Genomic DNA, 6,000 nt, shown 5'->3' with positions numbered 1-6,000 from the left:
GATTATTTGAACAGACTGATCACTCACATGTATACACACATATATGTATATATGTGTCTCTATATAAACACACAGAGTATATATGTAATTATATATATACATGTATACATATGCACATAATATTTTGAGCTATTTTAGGGTAAGTTACACATGTATAAGAGTTTGACCCTTTATCGCTAAATATGTCAGTGTGTGTTTCCTAAGAATAGGGTTATCCTCTTACATTTTCACATCATAGTACAGTTATCAACTTTAAAAATTTACATGAATATAATCCTTTAATCTACAGTGCATCTTTCAATTTTGTCAGTTTCTTAATAATGTCTTTATAGAATAACCCCGACCAACTCCTCCAGGAGGCAGTCAACTGGGTCTGTGACTAAGCTCCAGTTAAAACTCTAGAAACCAAAGCTTAGGTGAGCTTTCCTGAATGCAAATTCTTCATGTCTATTAGCACACGTCATTGATGAGAGGAGTTAACACTGTCCATGACTTCACCAGGAAAGGACAGCTGGATGATCCGTGTTTGGAGACCTTCTAAAGTCTACCAATTGCATTTTTTCCTTTGTCTGATTTTAATTGGTATTCTTTCATTGTAATAGGCTATAGCCATGAGTATAATAGCTTTCAGTGATATTTGTCCGTTTTTCTAGAAAATTATCGAACTTGCGGGTGGTCTTGGGGATCTCTGAACTTGTAATTTGTGTCAAAAGTGAGGGTGATTAGGGAAATGCCCAGACTATTTAGATGGTGTCAGAAGAAAGGGCGGTATTGTGGACAGTTCTCTAGCATCACAGTATTACATTGACCTGCCCCCGCCCCCTGCCCCAGCTATCAGAAGTGCCCTGTGGTACCTCAGACACCTGGAAAAGGTCACCAAACTTAAGTTTGCTTACACTGAAATTGCCTTTACTGGGTGGGTTCTGTAATTTAATCTCAAACAAAAGATTGCTCTCAAAACACAAGCCTATTTCTTTTGTTCTGAGGGTATTTTAATAGTTGTCTCCAAAAGATGTGAGGACATGTACCATATGACCTGCTCTACTAGATAGCCTAATGACAGTTTTGGGAGAAAGCTTTCTGGGTGCAGCTCTTATTACCTCATTGCTGACTTTATGAGTTAGCGGGAGGTAAGGAAGAGCAATTCGATAGGATAAGACATGCTGGGTTTAAACCAATTTCTACCCCCCAAAACACCTTTGGAGACTTTTCATACTATAATATAGCACATACTTGAGAAATAGTTAATATTTTTCCATAGTGAATCTTGCTAGTGAGGGAGGGAAACACTACTAAAAGGAATAGCAGCCTAAAAATTGATTCAAACAAATGCGCCATTAGAAGCATGCAGTTAAAGTAGTGAGTAAAGATGTGATGCTTTATTTCTTACAGTTCTTTCTATGAACATCCATACTTTAGGACCCATAAAAAGGATCAATGGATGTTCTTTCTTTTTTATTAAATTTGTAAGTCATTGGAAAATATACAGGCCCACACTTCTTTGCTCATATCCCGTTCATCTGTGAGAGAGGGTGAAAATAATGGCTCAAAATGTTTCCCATCTTTGTCAGAGTCATATATCCTATTGATTGCTTGTTTCCAACAAATGGTGATGAGCCATAAACTCTAAAGCCCTCCATGCCCCATCTCCTTAACATTCTCCTCATAACAACCAGAATCAGGTCCATTCTATCTGCTTTTGTGATTTTAATCATTACTTTGTAACTTTAATACCATCCATTTTGCTATCAACACGGTATGTAAGGGTTTTTTTGGATGAAGAAAAATGAACATTTTGCATTTTAAAATTGCATTTAATAATTTAGAACCACCATGGGTTTCTGTTCTTAGAAACTGCAACCAGATCTCATATCAGCAGATTTGATTATTGAAAGCACAGAGTAAAAGTTGCATTATAATGTATAAAGATGCTGATGAAGAGCAATGGAGTGCTGTGTGGTACAGCTTTGATTTACAGATCAACTAGGGTGGCCAGTTATTGATCATTACCTGTGAATTATTGATACCCTGAGATCAGTGAAATGGTTTCTTTTCAGCTTGTCTCAATTTACACTTCCTTCAAAGAATGCAGGTTTTGTTTGTAGGACTGTCTTTGTTTGACTTCCCTGAAACCTAATGGTTCACAGTACTTGTTAGAAGAGGATTCTATTGCATCTTGATATTTTAGGGAAATAAAAGTGTCTCCTTGGAAGGAAAGTCTTTCCGTTCAGTGTAGTAGTATTACCCCTTTGTATCAGATTCTTGTAGGGTCCTGGTTCTTTTAATATGAATTTGCCTTAATCATGTAACGACCTTTCCCACTTTTCTTGACCAAGTGACATTAGAGGTATTCTTTTCTTTCCTTCCTTCCTTCCTTCCTTCCTCCCTCCCTCCCTCCCTCCCTTCTTTCTTTCTTTCTTTCTTTCTTTCTTTCTTTCTTTCTTTCTTTCTTTCTTTCTTTCTTTCTTTCCCTTTCTTCCTCCCTCCCTTCCTTCCTCCTTCCCTCCCTCCCTTCCTCCCACCCTTCCTTCCTTTTCCTGTCTCTCTGTCTTTCTTTCTATCTTCTTTCTGATGTGAAAAAGTTGTCAAGTGACAATTAAAACCATCATTATTTCACCCCAAATCAGAACCTTGAAACCACTTTTAAGTATACACTCCCCTTTACTCTTCTTGTGCAATTAGTTATCAAGCTGTATTGATAGTTTTCCTTGATATCTCATCAGTCTTTTCCCCCTTATTCTAATTGTTGCTACCATAATTAAGCACTTGCAATAATCAGCTATTTTCACTATCTGGAGTCCTGGCTCTATATAATACATGATGTTCTCCACTTATAAATTTCAAAGGTTCAGCCCCTGACGTTGAATGCAAAATACTACAATCAGATTTTGATCTGATTTTTAGAGGAAATCTATGATTAGAAAAAAGTTAAAGATTTCTTCTGTAAATCATCTTCTGGCACATTGCTTTAAATTTTTAACATTATTCTATACAAGTCTGTATGGATGTTCAGAGTGGACAGCTCATCTGTGCAATAGGATGTTTTATTCTAGATCAAAGAACAATTACCACTCTTAGTATGTGAGATATTTTAATGGTTGTATTTAAACAGTTCCTTTTCTTTAAAGTTTTTGTTGTCTATTCAAAATCATCAGTGAACTCAAATGCCAATCAACTGGGGCTTGGTTGAATCAATAATGCTGTATCTGCAAAGTAGAATACTATGTAACTATTAAAAGAGATAAATCTACCTGGCTTAACATAGAAAAATCCCCAAGATGGATTGTCAAATAAGAAAGCAAGCTATGAGGGATTTTAGAGTAGATACACAATTTAGTTGAGAAAATAAGTATGTGTTTACATATGTACCTGTGTATGTACAGACAAAGCTTGGAAGGATATACCCTATTTTATTAGAACAGTTACCTCTTAGAAATAAATGTAAATAGATTTTTAAAAATTTATACATTTAATTACTGATTGAAATTTTCATTAGGAGCTTGTATCACTTTTATATGCAACATTGAAAGAAAAAAATGACATATACCATGAGCGTTTGTAACTATATAAGCAAGTCTAAAGTTAATATTCAAAGCTCCTCATAATTTAGCCTCTGCTGATATTTCCACCATTACTGTTCACTTTGTTAGGATCAGTTGCAGTTTTCTTCTGGTTTACTAACTCTGTTTTGGCCAAAGCAATCTCCCTTTTCCTGAATATGCCTCATGTGAGTGTATAGTAATGTCTCTGAACACCTCCATTCACAGGGAGGAATCCTGGCCTCCTTTACATGCTAGCATGTGTTCTTCCATCATGTTTTCACATACCTAACACTCCTGCCTACCGATACCAAGAGCAGAATTGTCTGAACGACAGGGATTGTGTACCACTGCCATTGTTTTCTCCAAATCCCTGTGCAACCTGTAATTTACATAATTTATTTAGATTGCCCCATATTTTCTTTTTTTTTCACATGTTTATTGGAGTATAAATGCTTTACAATGTTGTGTTAGTTTCTGCTGTACAACAAAGTGAATCAGCTATATGTATACATATATCCCCATATCCCCTCCGTCTTGAGCCTCCCTCCCACCCTCCCTATCCCACCCCTCTAGGTCGTCACAAAGCACCAAGCTGACCTCCTTGTGCTATGCAGCAGCTTCCTACTAGCCATCCATTTTACGTTTGGTAGTGTATATATGTCAGTGCTACTCTTTCACTTCATCCCAGCATTGCCTGCCCCCTCCCCTGTGCCCTCAAATCCGTTCTCTACGCCTACATCTTTATTCCTGCCCTGCCACTAGGTTCATCAGTACGGCTTTTTAAAATTCCATATACATGTGTTAGCGTACGGTATTTGTTTTTCTCTTTCTGACTTGCTTCACTCTGCATGACGGATTCTAGGTCCATCCACCTCACTACAAATAACTCAATTTCATTCCTTTTTATGGTGGAGTAATAGTCCATGTATATATATATATACACCACATCTTCTTTATCCATTCATCTGTTGATGGACACTTAGGTTGCTTCCATATCCTCACTATTGTAAATAGAGCTGCAATGAACATTTTGGTACATGACTCTTTTTGAATTATGGTTTTCTCAGGGTATATACCCAGTAGTGGGATTGCTGGGTTGTATGGTAGTTCTATTTTTAGTTTTTTAAGGAACCTCCATACTGTTCTCCACAGTGGCTGTATCAATTTACATTCCCACCAACAGTACAAGAGGATTCCCTTTTCTGCACACCCTCTCCAGCATTTATTGTTTGTAGATTTTTTGATGATGGCCATTCTGACCAGTGTCATGTGATACCTCCTTGTGGTTTTGATTTGCATTTCTCTAATGATTAGTGATTTGCATTTCTCTAATGATTAGTGATGTTGAGCATCCTTTCATGTGTTTGTTGTCAATCTGTATATCTTCTTTGGAGAAATGTCTATTTAGGTCTTCTGCCTTTTTTTGGATTGGGTTGCTTATTTTTTTGATATTGAGCTGCATGAGTTGTTTGTATGATTTGGAGATTAATCCTTTGTCAGTTGCTTCATTTGCAAATATTTTCTCCCATTCTGAGGGTTGTCTTTTCGTCTTGTTTATGTTTTCCTTTGCTGTGCAAAAGCTTTGAAGTTTCATTAGGTCCCATTGGTTTTTTTTCATTTTTATTTCCATTTCTCTAGGAGGTGGGTCAAAAGGGATCTTGCTGTGATTTATGTCATAGAGTGTTCTGCCTATGTTTTCCTCTAAGAGTTTGATGGTGTCTGGTCTTACACTTAGGTCTTTAATCCATTTTGAGTTTATTTTTGTGTATGGTTTTAGGGAGTGTTCTAATTTCATTCATTTACATGTAGGTTGTTTATTTGAGATGTTTCTTGTTTTTTAAGGTAGGGTTGTATTGATAGAAACTTCGCTCTTAGAACTGATTTTGCTGCATCCCATAGGTTTTTGTGTCATCATGTTTTCATTGTCATTTGTTTCAAGGTATTTTTTTATTTCCTCTTTGATTTCTTCAGTGATATCTTGGTTATTTAGTAGTGTATTGTTTAGCGTCCATGTGTCTGTATTTTTTGCACATTTTTCCTGCAATTGATATTTAGTCTCATAGCGTTGTAGTTGGAAAAGATACTTGATACAATTTGAATGTTCTTAAATTTACCAAGGCTCGATTTGTGACCCAAGATATGATCTATCCTGGAGAATGTTCCATGAGCACTTGAGAAGAATGTTTATTCTCTTGTTTTTGAATGGAATGTCCTATAAATATCAATTAAGTCCATCTTGTTTAATGTATCATTTAAAGCTTGTGTTTCGTTATTTATTTTCATTTTGGATGATCTGTCCATTGGTGAAAGTGGAGTGTTAAAGTCCCCTCCTATGATTGTGTTACTGTCGATTTCCCCTTTTATGGCTGTTAGTATTTGCTTTATGTATTGAGGTGCTCCTTTGTTGGGTGCATAAATATTTACAATTGTTATATATTTTACTTGGGTTGATCCCTTG

The sequence above is a fragment of the Delphinapterus leucas genome, chromosome 3 (assembly GCF_059928025.1).
Source record: "Delphinapterus leucas isolate spDelLeu-1000000601 "Yukka" chromosome 3, BTC_Dleu_Yukka2, whole genome shotgun sequence".
Taxonomy (NCBI): Eukaryota; Metazoa; Chordata; class Mammalia; order Artiodactyla; family Monodontidae; genus Delphinapterus; species Delphinapterus leucas.
This window is presented reverse-complemented; position numbering follows the sequence as displayed.